We start from the raw sequence: 16147 nt of genomic DNA, 5'->3' as shown, positions 1-16147 counted from the left end.
GATGAAGAGAGGGATATTTTTAGTAATTATTTAATTAAAAATTATTTAATTTATCTTCAGTGTGAAGTATTAGCCAATCAGGTGTCTTGACGCAAATCACGCGATTACGATTCAGCCTACGCAACACAAAAAAAGCAAAAATACACCTAGTCTAAAAAACTGCTAGTGATGATTAGTTAGTAATGTCTCAAAAGAGAATTTCGGATTTTTTTCAATCCAACCCCAAAAAACCGAGGCCGAGGACTAGCGAGAAGAATTCTCCAACTGACTCATCCAGAGGTAACGTAGGCTACGTTACAGCCCCTACGCCCGAGCAGGACAAGCTAGCTTCTGTCGTTCCCGGTGCTAGCCAATACGATGTTATGATCATAGACTGTAAAAGGTTATGATCAGTAGCGTACTGTGGGGTTTCAGTCAGTGCTTCAGAAGCTACTGAGCCTCTTTTCTTTCTTTCTTTATTATTTAGGCCTACTTTAATGTATTTTTATTTTATTTATTTATTTTAGCCTACTTCTTTATTACATTTCTTTCTTATGCAATGATGCTTGTATTTTGTCTGATTAATACATTTCGTATTTTGTAGGGAAGGGCATTTCAAGCAAAAATAAGATTCGACGATCGCTGGGAATTTGATTATTACAGTCTATGATTATTGCTCAAAAAATTATTCAAGACACACACACACACACACACACGCTCACCGGTGACACGCGTTTGCTCCGACACATTTCTCTGTACTGTAGGCCTACGTGTTGTAGCCATTAAAGTTAAGTTAGTTTCATATTTATGTTTAAATAATAGCCTATGTTATTTTTTTCATTTCATCTATGTTGATTATATGAAAAGTGAAGAGTAGCCTAATCATAAGATGCGCAATATCGAGAGACATCATTTTGAGCACTTTATTAAGTTTTGTTTTGTATAAAGCCTTTCTTTAAAGTGAATTTCGTTTTGTATAAATTGTATCTTAGTTTTAATCAATGTTTCATCAACCAATTACCTGGATTTAAATAAATAAGAAGCAAATAGGCTATAGCAGACAATATAATTAGGACATTGATGCGCCGACGCGATATAACTTGCATTGCTCGTTATTGTGCTACAATGTGAAGAAAATCCAGCAAAACGCGCCGGCGACCTCAGAGGGTTAAACGTAAATAATAACATGTATTATTATTTGTATTTTAGGTGCACTGAGGGGAGAAGGAGTTGTGGACACTATTTTGTTGAAAGCAAAAGCGTCTGCATCAGCTCTCACCCTGAAGTGGCCAAAAGATTCCATTTTTGTGTGTGTGTGTATTTGTTTTCTGATTTTAACTATAAAGATCGTTGCCGTGCTTGCATCACTCCCTTACTCCTCCTATAGTCCCTATGGCCACTTGTCCTGCTTGAATGCAAATGGAAAAAAAGGTTTTTGAGGGAGAGTAGTAATAATTCGTTACATTTATGTAGCGCTTTTCTAGGTAGTAATAATTAATAGATCTGTTTAGAAGTGGACTTTTCCTATAACCACGTTCCTGTAATTGCTTGGTAGGAAAAAATCCCCCCCACCCCCAGCACCCCCTGTCGAAAATGACTTCCCGCGTCTCTGGGCCCAGATAACTCGCCGCATCTCCACATAGAACTGATGTAAAGCTTTCTCCTTGCGTAACAGAGATTCAAGTGGCATTTCTTGATGCAGCGTCAGACTGTGTTCAGTGAAAACGGTTTTCCAAATTACTCCTGAGCACATGTGTCTGTATTTAACGGATTAGCATGATGGTATCTTGTGCAATGCCATCTGAGGCCTCAAAGGTCACACACTTTCAACAGAGGTCTACTGCCTTACCCAACACAGACTGAGATGTCTCTGGATTCCCTGAATATTGTGACAATATTATGTATGGAAGATGATGAAAGGCATACATTCTTTGCAATCTTGCATTGAGAAATGGGATTTTTTAATTGTTTGACAATTCTCTCATGATATTTGGCACAAAGTGATGAGCCATGACCCATCTTTGCTTAAAAAGACTGAGAAGCACTTTTACACTCAAACATGATACCCTCAACTATTACCAATTCACCTGCTCATTGTTGACTGTTTCAAAATAGTTGGATAATCTAATTTGGATAATCTTTTCACTTTTATTTGGTCTCTGTCCCAACTTTTTTGGGGTGTGTTGCTGCCATCAAAATCAAAATTTGTTCATATTTACAAAATACAATTATGTTGGTCAGTGAAAACATTGGAAAACGTTTCTTTGTACTTTTGTCAGTTAAAAAAAGGTTAAATAGAATGAACAAATCACAGATTCCTGATTTAACTGCATTTTACAAAATGTCCCATCTTTTTCTGATTTGGGGTTGTAAAAGAGCTATGTGACTTGTGACTTGACTTGACTCATTCAATCCCATAATTCACTGCAATACAGTTTGTACAACCAATGTATGCTCAATGGCTAGAGAATACCCATAATGCACTGTGAGAGTCGCTTGTCAAATTAATTAAATCACCCGTTTTCATTCAATCCTTTAACTGGACTATGTTAGCGGAGTGCAGTGGTTCTCAACTCCAGTCCTCGGGACCCACTGCTCTGCACATTTTGTATGTCTCTCTTATCTGACACACTCAGTTCAGATCAAGGTGTCTCTCCTAAAGAGCTGGTGATCTGAATCAGGTGTGTTAATTAAGGAGACATAAAAAATGTGCAGAGCAGTGGGTCCTGAAGACTGGAGTTGAGAACCACTTATGTAGGGAATAGTGAATGAAAGAATAGGGGGCGATTTCAGACAAAGCCATGGTTCCTGTTTGTCATATGATTCCCTTCCAGTCATGTGATCATGTCATGTGCTTCCCTAGTCTTATCTGTATGTTCTCATTGGTTCATTGTCTTCTTGTTCACAGGTGTTTCTTGTTAGTCATTAGTCTTTGTGTTATATAGCCCAGATGTTCCCATTGTCTCTTTTCTAGCGTTGTTCCCTGTTACCGAGTTTGTTTAGTTCAAGTTTATGTTCATGTTTTTAGTCAAGTCTTTGTTTATTTTGTATTGGTTTCAGATTTATGTTAATCAGCTGCACACATGGGTTCAGCTGCAACTTGCCTACAGTGGATCCTTAAATATTTATTAAGTCACATTGTAAGAAATAAAGTTACAAATTGACAATATAAAGATTGCAATTATTATATATTTTATATATTTTTAGGCTTTCCATATACTGTATTGTCTTGCTGACTGCTTAAAGCAAACTGATTTTATCATTATCATTTTACCAAAGCTATTTGAGGACCCTCAAATCAAATTCTAGCAATTTCATTGTCTGTCACTATCACAATGTCAAAAATATTATTACATTCAATCAAGTAATGTTGTGCAATATGCTATTGTGCAATTGACAATATTTTCTGGATTTGAATGCTAAATGTGGTAGAAAAAGAGAAGAGGAGAGGTGGAGATGAGAGGGAGAGTGAGATGAAAGAAGTGAGATGACTTTGAGCGTAACAGATGTCAGAGTGTCATCATTGTAGAGGGGGTGTGAGAAGCTGCCAGTCTGCGCACATCACCTGGCATTTAACACATCAGCCGGCCCTAACAGAGTGTGACAAGCCCAGTGCCTCGTGTTTGGCCTGAATATCACTCTCTCCACACACTCCAACTGAAGCTGACACATGAGACAAATGATCTGAGAGAGACACCAAACACAATCTCTCTTCTAACGCAATCATTTCTGAGGGTTAAAGGCACACCAGAAGAACAAGAAAGGTTATCAGATAAAAAGAAAAGATTCTGAAAGGAACAGCAATGAGGAGGGATTCTATTCATGATGATTGTAACATATTCACACACATTTTTTAAATTCTTAATATAGCATGCATTCATCTTATCATTAGACATTGTCAAAGGCCTGTTTTCCCTCAGAATGCTTTGAGATATCATTCTAATGATGTCTTTGATATATAAAGGTCGCAGATAAAGGCAGCTCACGTGTGAAATTTTAATAGTTAGTGGACTGTAGAAAATTAAGATAGGATTTATTTCCATTCTTGGCTATGCTTGATAAATGAAAACAATAATTACTCTAACCAGCTATTAAACAAATTGCGATTACATTAACTAAGAACCAAAAGCATTGATGTCATTATCAATCTGACAATATTCATTTTTCATCACAGCAAGTAGATCAGCATTAGTCCACCAATAATTTCCAGGAAAATAAAACTCAATCACATCATATTGTATCATTATAAAGACGTATCTGCTCTCTCAGTAATCAGAAGCTTTAGGCAAACAATTATTATTCTATACAACCACAGACCTGGAAAACAATAAGGCAAACCATGGGCTTTTCTCAAAGCCATATTAGTCATGGAACTCCAAAGTGATGCTGAAATATTTATCCATTTTGAAATGGAATGTGGTGGCAGAATGTGGACTAATACTGTTGCCAATGGAATGACAAATTTGTGCCAATGACTTTGTTTTCAATGCAATGTTACATTTAGCATCTAAATAATTAACCTGTTCACATCTGTATGCATATGTTTTTCCAAAACAATTAAAATGCATTACTTTATAGCACTGATGATGGGCTAGAGTAATTTGGACCTTTTATTGTATCTTGGCCCCATGTTATTTTAGTATCAGTGAGATGCTTTTATAGTTTTTATTATTAACTCTTTGTCTGCCAGCGTTTTTGAAAAAAGTTGGCAGCCAGCACCAGCATTTTTGCAAAAGTTTTGTGGCCCCCAGAATATTTTGTTGTATGAATATCAGAACATGCAATATACCACAAAAAAAGAACAGACAATTTTTTTTAATTCTAGCTTTATGCATTCTTTTTTTTTTAATCAACATTTGACCGTGGGTAAGTTTCATAAAAAAGCAACATTTTGAGCAAAAAGCTGAAAAAATCATGTTTTTGTCAAAGACTACGTCTGGATTCAGAACAATGATCAAAACATAGATTAAGTAGATCGAGTCCAACAAAACCCCCAAAGTTTAGACAATCCTGTAGCTCGCCCTGGGTCGATATTTCATTTGATAACATTAGGCCGTTTTGATTTAATGCTGTATAGGGCCCATCATACACCCGGGGCAATGCAGCGCCAAGCGCGACAAGTGTTTCTTTGTTAGTTTCAGCCTGAAGCAGTTATAATTTTCATGTCCTGCGCCACGTTGTTTAAATAGCAAATGCATTTACGCCCATTTGTGCGCCCATAGGTGTACTGGTCTGAAAACGAGGTGTGTTCAGGCGCATTGTTGGTGTGTTGCTATTTTCAGGCAACTGAAATAGACTGCGCCATTATTTTGTTATTTAAACAGCGTGTTAGTAGGGTTGTCACGATTCTCCAAATCCTCGTTTCGATTAAATTTCCGATTCTAAGGTCACGGTTCGTTTCGATCCTCGATTTTTACATTTACTTTTTTTTAAAGCCGAAACCGGCCAATCAGGATGCTCTCTGTCTTACTTGCGCTTCATGAAGCACACACGCAAGGTCTCTCGCTCTCTCCATCTCTGCCGTGCCCGTGCTATATGGTTTGGAGCACAGTTTTTTCTGTCTCGCATGCGCGCTCTTGCTCGCTCACTCTAGATTCCGGACGATTTTAACTAATTTGCGTGCATCAGGGAGCCGCTATCAATAAACTTCCGCGAGACTTGGGATGTCAGCAAACTTGGCTTTTCTGAAGCGCGATCGTTGTCAACATAACTCACTGGAAATCCAAAATACGTCCACACCTGCGATTTCCATGAAAGAGGAGGGGGTTCAAGTTCTGTCGATGGGTCTCCTGCATCTGCAGTTGCCATGCTATCTTTTGAGTGGCTGTAGGTAAGTTAGAGGAGGTTGACCATAGACCTGCAGCACTTCAACACGCGTGTTTTTTCCCGCTTGGCACGACGACCGGACGTGACATGGGGGCGTGGCAGCATCGACGATTCCATTTTTTAATTCGAAGTTCGAGATTGTGAATTAATTTTGATCGATTTCGATTTGACACCCTTACGTGTTAGTAATGTGCACCTACAGGTGGGTCCACCATGCGCGTACACTCTGCTTATTAAATGCACAGTGATGCGCAGCAGCACACAAACATGCCAAATATTAAAATAAAATATTAACCTCCTCTAAAATAAGATTACAATGTAAAAGACTAATGCTGTGTACTGTACATAAAGATATGGTGGAAACCGGCTTGTCCCGTAGATGTGCGCTTTAACCTCGCGCACGAGCAGATCCATTTGCTCTCTGGAGAAGTGTTCAGTTTTTCTGCTTGCAAATTCCACCATGTAAATAGCAAACCCTCATGGCGCGAGTGCAACTGGCTTTTAGAGGGAATGGGAAATGAGACTCTGGTTGGTTCATTTCACGTTATGCCCAAAACACACCAATTACTCATTAAGAATAGGGACAAGGCAAGGCAAGGCAAGGCAAGTTTATTTATATAGCACATTTCATACCCAATGGTAATTCAAAGTGCTTTACATAGAAGAAATTAAAATAATCAAAAGAATCAGAATAATTAAAACAGTTTAGAATAAAAGATAAAATACAGAAATAATCAAATGAAATCAGAATAATTAAAACATAAAATAAAATACAGTACAAACAGTCGGACGAACAGTTGCACAGTGCTCATTCAGTAAATGCACAGTTAAACAGATGTGTTTTGAGTCTGGATTTGAATGTGACTACTGTAGGAGCACATCTGATCTCTTCTGGAAGCTGGTTCCAGCTGCGGCTGGCATAGTAGCTAAAAGCGGACTCGCCATGCTTAGAGTGAACCCTTGGTATTTCTAGCCGATGTGATCCTAATGATCTGAGTTATCTGTTTGGTTTGTATTCAGTGAGCATATCTGCAATGTATTGAGGTCCTAGGCCATTGAATGATTTATATACCAGTAATAATACTTTAAAATCAATCCTAAATGTAACTGGCAGCCAGTATAAAGACCTGAAGACTGGTGTGATGTGTTCATATTTTCTGGTTCTGCTCAGAATCCTAGCAGCAGCGTTATGTATGAGCTGCAACTGTCTTATGGTCTTTTTGGGAAGGCCAGTGAGAAGTCCATTACAATAATCCACCCTACTGGTGATGAAAGCATGCACAAGTTTTTCTAAGTCTTGACTGGAAACAAAGCATCTAATTCTTGCAATATTTTTCAGGTGATAGTATGCTGATTTAGTTATTGCTTTGACATGACTACAGAAACTAAGGTCTGACTCCAGAGACACACCCAGATTCCTGACTTGATTTTTAGTTGTTTGACCCCTAGACTGAAGGTATGCGTTCACCTTGAGAACTTCATCTTTGTTTCCAAACGCAATGACTTCAGTTTTGTCTTTGTTTAACTGAAGAAAGTTTTGGCACATCCAATTGTTTACTTCATCAATGCATTGGCAAAGGGAGTCAATGGGGCTGTAATCGTTAGGCGATAGGGATAAGTAGAGCTGTGTGTCGTCTGCATAGCTATGGTAAGCGATTTGGTTCTTTCTCATTATTTGGCTCATTGGGAGCATGTACAGGTTGAATAGGAGTGGCGCAAGAATTGAGCCTTGAGGGACTCCGCATGTCATGGATGTCCACTCAGACTTATGGTCTCCTATACTCACATAATAACCTCTAAGTATGACCTGAACCATTTTAGGACTATCCCAGAAAGCCCGACCCAGTTTTCCAGCCTGTCAAGAAGTATTTTGTGATCGACAGTGTCAAATGCAGCACTGAGGTCGAGTAGTACCAGCACTGATAATTTGCCTGTATCAGTATTTAAGCGAATAACATTTATTATCTTTATGAGCGCGGTCTCTGTACTGTGGTGCGGTCGGAAACCAAATTGAAAATGGTCAAAGTATCCATTCGAGCTTAAGAATTTGTTAAGCTGATTGAAGAAAACTTTTTCAATGATCTTGCCTATGAAAGGAAGACTTGAGATCGGTCTATAGTTGTTTAATATGGTCTTATCCAGATTGCTCTTTTTCAGGAGGGGCTTGACAACAGCAGTTTTCAGGGAGGTCGGAAAACTCCCAGAGAGAAGTGAGGCATTTACCACTTCTAGGAGATCTGCTTCTAAGCTGTGTAACACATTTTTGAAAAAAGATGTGGGAAGTGAGTCAAGGGCGCAGGTTGATGTTTTTAGGTGCTGTACGGTTTCTTCCAAAATTTTGCCATCAATTCCTTAGAAATCAGACATAGGCCTAGTGGCTACTTTCTCGTGCTGTTGTCTGATCTGCCTGACCCCAGCGCAACTCAAGGATGAGCTGATCACCTTTCTGATATACCCTACAACCCTACAACCCTTTTAGACCATGCGCTGAGTCCGCCAACCATTTTTCTGGTCGTTAAACTAGCAAATTTGGACACACCCTAAGTGAACTTGCGCCTTGCGCTTCAGACCGTACGCTTAGATCATTAAAATAGGGCCCTTAATGTTGATGATCACATTATTTTACATATGTATCTGTTTATATATGCCATGGGCTGTGTCTGAAACCGCATTCTCTCTTGAGTAGGTACTTATTCTGAATAAGGTATTACTTCACGGCCACTAACAAAGTAAGTTCTATATAGTATGAATGTCAAGTCAAGTCACCTTCATTTAAATAGCGCTTTTAACAATATAGATTGTTTCAAAGCAGCTTTACAGTGATATAATAGGAAATTAAAGTAACAGAAATTGTTTTGGCTTTACAGCAGCACTAGAATAAAGTTATTGTCCAGCTAAAGTTAGTTTTGATTGATTCGCTTCCGTCGCAACGTTCATCAGTTATTAACTTAGGGGCTGCTAACAAGACACCGTTCCAACAGAAATCCCTTAATGCGATCCGTCCGCTCATTTGCACAAAACACAAAAAGAACGCAAATCATGAAATAGATTCCAAGGTCCAAGCTTTGAAAAATTTATAATACAGAATTTTTTTAACGAATGTGTAGTTTGAATGTAATCTGGACATACTACATTCGGCATGTTGTCATTATCATGTGACCCAGTGTCAGTTGCGTTGCTTCAATGCCATTCACAAATCCTCTCCTGTGGCTTCATGGAAAGTGTCCATCAAAAATGCACACTTCAGAATCTTGCCAGTGTGTCATCCAGGTTAATTTTGCCAACTTTTGGAGTACTGTGAATTCAGACATACTACTTTTGGGAAGTATGCGATTTCGGATGCATTCATCGCTTATTTCTGCTTCTTCCTCAACTGTGTTTTGATCAGGAAATTCAGTGCTCTTTCAGAATGTGTCATATAACAGTGAAAACATGTAAAGCTGGAAAATGCTGTCAATGGCGGGGGAACGTTTCTCATAAATGATGGAAAATTTTGTCAATTTCGTCAATATTTTTTAGTTTTTCATTTAGTAATTTTTTTTAAACAACCCTTTTTATTTACTGTTAGTATAAAAAAAACTATCCACTAGTCTAAAAAGATAATTTGTTGATACTTAGCTACAAAAACAGTAGATAATATTATTCCTAAACTCTAGAAAGAGATCTAAAAGTGGTCTGATGTGCTGTTCTGTGGGATGTTTGCAATAATACGGTAATGTGTGGAGGATTACGTCATGACAGGAGGATGAATGTTTTGTTTTGATTGCGTTTGCGTTTGCGGCTCAAGATGTTAACAAAGTTCCTGCAAGTAATACAGTAGACTCGTGTGTTATTTTCTTCTAAGAAAATACGATAGTTCCTAGAATAACTGGTAAATAAAAAATACATCTATGCCCATCATTGCTTATATATAAACAGAGCGATGAACTAATAAAATTAGTGCATATTATTTTTGTCATATGATAACATGGCCACATGTGCATGTCAGCATCACCGTATTTCTAACGACTTTTTTTGTAGCACAGGAGAAAAGGATTCATACTTTGAATTGAAACACATTCATATCAGGGAATTGTTGGACAGACTCTATATCTTTTCTCTTATTTGGTGCGATATTACTTTTTTTTTTTTAGCTTTTCCTTGTATTGCAGTACAAACAAGTTGGAAAAGAGATTGTGAGAAAGAAGAGACGGATAGTGAGGTGAGGGGGTGGGGGGTTGTTTGTGTGAGATTAAGAGAGCGAGACAGAGCAAATTTGCAGAAGGGTGTGAGTGGAGGTAAGGAAAAGGCAATCCCAGGTGACACCTGGTTTTACCATCCATCACAGTCCAAAAGCCAGACAGGAAACCACTGAACCATCCTCATCTGTTATCCAATCACAGGCTCTGCCTTTTCTCCACCACCAATCTCATTTGTTCCCCTCAACAATTCATTCCATGCACGCTCCCTGCACTCAGTGAGATGACAACTGGTTGTCACCTTGAATATGTTTATTTATTCTGTTTTCCTCAGCTCAGGCAATGATGACTCAAATTAAACCTCAGCATTCTAGCCAGGGCAGAAATACAAACATTTTGCTGAATGTTTTTTGTGTAGTAGAATGTACACTTTTTTGTTGTTGTTCTTGGTTTGTTTTAAATTTGATCAAGATCAATATGAAACAGATTCTCAGTCCATTTATTGTGGCTTCAGAACGAATTCAGATTCTTCAAAATGCAAAAATTAAAAAACAATTAATATAATGTCTATTTGTAGACAAAAAAATGTTACTCTAAAATTCTTTGTGTGGCAACACCTACATGAATTGATCTTTCTCAACTTAAAAACATTTAAAATCTCAGAATCAACCAATTTAGCAAAAACAGTTTGGATTAGGTTGAAATAGCTATAAATATTATGTATTAGTAAGACATTTTTTATTTATATAGCACCTTTCCAGAGCAAGCATCACAAGGTTCTGTTAATCAAAAATATAAAAGAGAAATCACAAATAAGAATAACATACATAAAAAAAAAAGGTCACAATTTAGACAAAAGCAAGTTTAAACAAGTGAGTTTTAGCTGCTTTTTAAAAATGTCCACAGAGTCCACCGATCTAAGATCCAAATGGAGAGCAACTACCTCATAAGCACAGTCACCTTTAGTCTTTTTAATAGAAAGTAAAGGAAAATTCAGACAAGACTTTAACTGTGGTCCAAGTGTCAAGGTTGGTTTTGGGTCTGATTAGTGTTCATGTCATTTATTTTGAAGTTTAGTCAAAGTCAAGTCTCCTGGCTTCTTGTCATGTGACGACCTTGCCCTCATATATTGTGCTTTCCCTGTTTCGTGTGTCATGTTCTCATTGGTTGTTTTTGTCAGGTGATCCCTATAGTCCTGTATTTAAGCCCATTTGTTTGCTATGTTACTTTGTCGTGTATTGGATTTATGTATCCCTGCTGTTGGTGTATCCCTGGTGTATCCCTGGTGTATCCCTGGTGTATCCCTGGTGTATCCCTGGTGTATCCCTGGTGTATCCCTGGTGTATCCCTGGTGTATCCCTGGTGTATCCCTGGTGTATCCCTGGTGTTGGTGCTGATTTGGTCAAGTCTGTTCATGCCCACCCACTAAACATCAGACGTCTATTGGACAGGCAGATCATGTCTATATTGCGTCAGTCGGTCCAAGACCAATTTTTGACCTTTATGCAACGTGCAGGCTAGGTCCGCTATTTGGACATCTAACTATGACCCCACCTGGACGTCAATATAATGTTCAATATTTGAACGCCGGAATAGGTAATTTTCTGGATGTTATGTGGACGTCTAAGACAGGTGCAGGAAATCGACATGATCTAGGTTTGCAAAGTTACCTCCAAATGAGGTATTTTCTACGTCATGTTTGGAAGTCAGATTTTGGTTCCCTGAAGGTGCAGACTGTGACGCCATGTGGACGTCTAAGACAGGTGCAGGAAATTGACATGAACAATGAATGTAGGGAAATGTTTGATTGACTGAGGCATTAATCATTGACATGCTTAGCTTTGTGAATGCATTTTTTAATGTTAAATAATAACATTGTTTTTCAACGTGATTCATTAGTAGCCTAGGTCTAAAGCAAAAGTTGTTTGCACGTCGTGATGACGTCCGGAATTGGTCCGCATATATATATATATATATATATGAAACAGGAAGTCCCGCCTGCAGTATGGTAGTTCCACAGGAAACACCACAGGAAAAGTGAACGACAGCAACTTCAAGCAAGAGATAGGCCTAGATCTGAAAAATCCTTGTTTTCAAGGTAGGTTCGGTCAACTTAGTGAAGTTTATGTTAAATAATGCTTTACTAATTTTAGCTGTTTTAGCGTTATTGTCTTAAACTAGCCTACCTAAACCTGTTGTGGTGGAAGGAGTGAATCTCCCCTAGCTAGCGTTAGCTAAACATTGGCCATAGTTAGCCTACTTTTGAAAACAACTTTCGCACGGCACCGAAGATTAACAAGTAGCAGCTAACATCATTCCGCTACATGTTTTGTACATTTGCTGGGGTTTTATTTTGGCCGTTGTTGGTTGCCCAATGATCTGGCCATGATTGCACTTTAAAAATCCCACATTCCAAGGCCACTATGGCTTGGTTCTCTGTATGGCAATATTTTAAACTGACTAATGCCGTGTTTTTTGTGGCCTGCCACTGCCTTTGTCATAAAGAAAACTAAAATATGATAACATAACAATAACATAACAGAATGTTTGCAAACCCTTGCTTGCAACTGTTTTATGCCAGTGACCCACTAACATCACAAAACTAACGCATTCTCATCCTTTGGCGTCATATGTGACGCCATATGACAAAACGGCGAAATACTACGCACATGGCACCCTTTATCGACAATATAACACGCACTGTGATGGGTAGGTTTAGGTGTGGGGTAGGGTCTGCGTCACATATTCACGCTAAAGGATGCCAGTCAACTTTATGACGCCTTGAGTTCGCGTGTTATATTCACGCTAAAGGGTGCCATGTGCGTAGTATTTCGCCGTTTTGTCATATGGCGTCACATATGCCGCCAAAGGATGAGAACGGGCTCCACAAAACATAATGTTGGTCATAAAAATGCAAACTGTATAGGTAAAACTCAAGGCTAAAATAAACACTAGTCATGCAGCACTATTTAATGTTCTAACAATCAACCTAAAAGTAAACATGTGGGCAACGAGAACCACCTGTCAATCACATGTTCCCATACAAGGGGTGATATAAGTTGTTTAACAGATCAAGATGTACTGTAAATACCAGGAATTGAAAGCTGGCATTCTGATCTTTAGTCTCACATTCGTATTTTTATCTTAAACCCAAATGTCTTCAATGTACAACAAAAAGAAAGAAATTTGCCTTGCTGTTCCCATAACTTTGGAGATGACTGATTGTGATCTTCATTTGTGTTTATTGATTTCAGTGTACCAGAAAAAAGTCCTAGACATACTCGCTGACATAAGAACTTGCTTAAAGCAAAGCCAACCTGCCAGTTCACCAGTAAACATAGAAAAGATGGAGACTATGGAGGACTTTGACCGTGAAGAGGAATGTCTCCATGATGCAGAGGCCTAGGATGCTTTGGTAGTTGTATAAGTATGGAAGTAAAAGATAGCTTTATCCAATACAATGCACTCACTCATTGTTAGTTTATTTTGGGGAGGGCCAGTCAACCTTACTGACTAATGAAGTTATTCTAACAGGTGCTGCAAATATCAAAAGTTGGTGGAAAGACCACCAAGGACTGAGTCCACAAAGCCCTTGACAGGTACGTTAGTACACACAGTATGGATTTTGTGTAATGTCCAGGTGCTTTGTTTTTTTCAATGTCTGAATCACAATCAGTTTCATTGGCCATCCATGCATTGATGCATGCATTGATGGAGCACCTTATTGGCTACCGAGACAGATGATAGGAAATTACTTTTGACCCCGGAATTAAGCCCACAAATATCCATCATGGTGGCGGCCAATTTCAGCCCGTTTAGGCTGAGTTTGCTAGAAATGCATAGAAATGGATGGGAGGGGGAGGAGCTTCTCACTGTCTCCAGTTATATTAATACCTCCATGGCGTAAACCCCGCTGACTGACATGACTGTGTGTATACAGAATTTTATTTGTGTATGCGTTTGTGGCCACAGAACATACTTTCTCCTATTGATTTCTAAATGTAAATTATTTTCCTTTAGACTCTTCTCTAATGCCGTAATGGCATCTTTTAATATGAAGGGGAGGGGGCAAAACGGCAAGAGGCCTTTCGGAAACACAAAAATATACAGAGCACTACAAGGTAAGGCCAGATAAAAAAAGAATGAGTGACTTGATGTATGACTGCAGAGTGCCTTTGTATGATAGTAATTATGTGTGTTTTTGTACTTCTGCAGATGGAGTTATGAAGTTCGACCAAACTGCTACGGAGGACTCCATTAGAACTTTCACCTCAGAACACCTTAAACACGCACCACAAAGAAGTGGAGGGTTCACTACTCCACATAGTCACTGATCATGTACACACGCATATATATATATATATATATATATATATATATATATATATATATATATATATATATATATGAAGACAAGAGTTCAGATGCAAAAGCCTCTAAGTGCCATTTGAAATTTTCTTGTAGAATGATAATTTTTATCAAGCTTGTATATTTAAGTTCAGTTAAATGTAATCTTCATTGGCATTTAAGTGAAATTACACACACACACCCACACACACACACACATATATATATATATATATATATATATATATATATTTATATAATGACACACACACACACACACAGCAGTCAGTGACTCAGTCACTCAACATTTGCGTCTTGTTTAGCACTTGTGTGATAGTTGTGTTTAACTGAAATTGTACAGATCATACAGTGATTTACAAAAAATAAAAAATAAAATGAGTGGGGATTGAATTGATTTCTTAAACCTCTGTGCACAACTGTATGCCTATCCCTTTCCAGAGGATGGAGGGCCTGTTTTCTGTACCAGTTAATTTTCCTGTAGCATTTGGCTCAGAGGCAGGTTTGAACTGGAAATGGATGGATTAGGCTACATTGGAATGTGTTTCCAGTTATGTGGTGGAAAGGAAAGCAATCAAATGAAGCTACAGAAAAATGAACTGGAACAGTTAAAATAAGACAAAGGTTATGAACAGTGCAGTATAAAAGCACTGTCTACACCTCCTGAGGTCCTCTGGACGTTAATACAGGACGTTTGTTGGACGACTAAATAAGACGTCGTTTGGCGTCACAGTCTTCACCTTTAAGGTATCAAAATGTGACGTCCACAGTGACCACATTTGGAGTATAATTAGCCCTTATACAGAAATTCTACGGACGTTTATACAGGACGTTTGTTGGACGACAAAAAAGACGTCGTCTGGCGTTACAGTCTGCACCCATAGGGGACCAAAATGAGACGTCCACAACGACCATATCTGGACTACATTTAGCCCTTAAACAGAAGTCCTGTGGAAGTCCATACAGGAAGTTCGGTAGACGTCGGAAAAATACGTTGATTGGCGTCACAGTCTGCACCCTCCTGATACAGACATAGGACGGACAAGCACAACGTTGAAACTACGTCATCTGGAGGTAACTTTGCACAGTGGGCATGGTCAAATCTTCTATTTTAGATTTTAAAAAGTAGTTTTAAAAGAATTCTGTTGATAAGCACAGTTCATGCCAGTGAACTATTACCCAGTAAATTGCATATCAAATTAGATGAAAAAAAAAAAAATCAATCAATGTATATCTGTCATACTATAGGTTCCTTTCCAATCAGCATTAGAAGTGCCCTTAATTAGAAATGGATTCAGACACATCAAGACAAGCCATCTACAGGTGTTGACTAAGCTTTGCACAGTCCGAAAACACATTTAATTTTTTAGATAATAAAACTTACATGGAGCCATCAAGTCATGTAAAATAATTTAGCACTCATTCTTTGCTGGGTTTACGGACTAATTAATGCAATGAACTTTTAAAATTAGGGTTGTGTAGAATCAATAGAAGTTATGATGAATCCTGATAAAAAACAGACTCCCTGCTTTCTGTGCATAATGGCTTATTTCAGTGAATGTGCCAGAGGCAATCTCATAATGGCAGAGATCTGTAATGGGATAATTTTAAGGTGCAATTTCTTTGACCTATGAAAATATGAATCAATTTTAGAATAAGAGATGTGATAGCTTGGTGAGCCAAACATTTTGCATTTTGCCTGGCTTTACAGAAGCGTGATCTGTCTTGAACAGATTAACCATATTGCATGGAATGAGCAGAGCTGAGCAGGCGTTTTCAATTTACAGTGTTTCAAAAGG

The 16147-nt window shown here is 38.3% G+C and overlaps 1 long non-coding RNA gene across 4 annotated transcripts; it reads left to right on the top strand.

Annotated features, from left to right (window-relative positions):
• Positions 1 to 11943: 11943 nt before the first annotated feature.
• On the top strand, positions 11944 to 14411 carry LOC143729732 (uncharacterized). Of its 4 annotated transcripts, none has more exons than XR_013200056.1 (5): positions 11944 to 12081; positions 13238 to 13401; positions 13518 to 13582; positions 14004 to 14104; positions 14199 to 14411. It is a non-coding gene; the product is annotated as an uncharacterized LOC143729732 (long non-coding RNA). The 4 variants fall into 4 exon arrangements; XR_013200054.1 differs by having other exon boundaries at positions 13238 to 13410; XR_013200053.1 differs by having other exon boundaries at positions 13238 to 13418.
• The last annotated feature ends 1736 nt before the right edge of the window (positions 14412 to 16147 follow it).

The sequence above is a fragment of the Siphateles boraxobius genome, unplaced genomic scaffold (assembly GCF_051911475.1).
Source record: "Siphateles boraxobius isolate OS27281-9 unplaced genomic scaffold, OSU_SipBor_1 8, whole genome shotgun sequence".
Classification (NCBI taxonomy): Eukaryota; Metazoa; Chordata; class Actinopteri; order Cypriniformes; family Leuciscidae; genus Siphateles; species Siphateles boraxobius.
The sequence above is the reverse complement of the archived record's forward strand: the minus strand, read 5'-3'. Positions and strand labels throughout refer to the sequence as shown.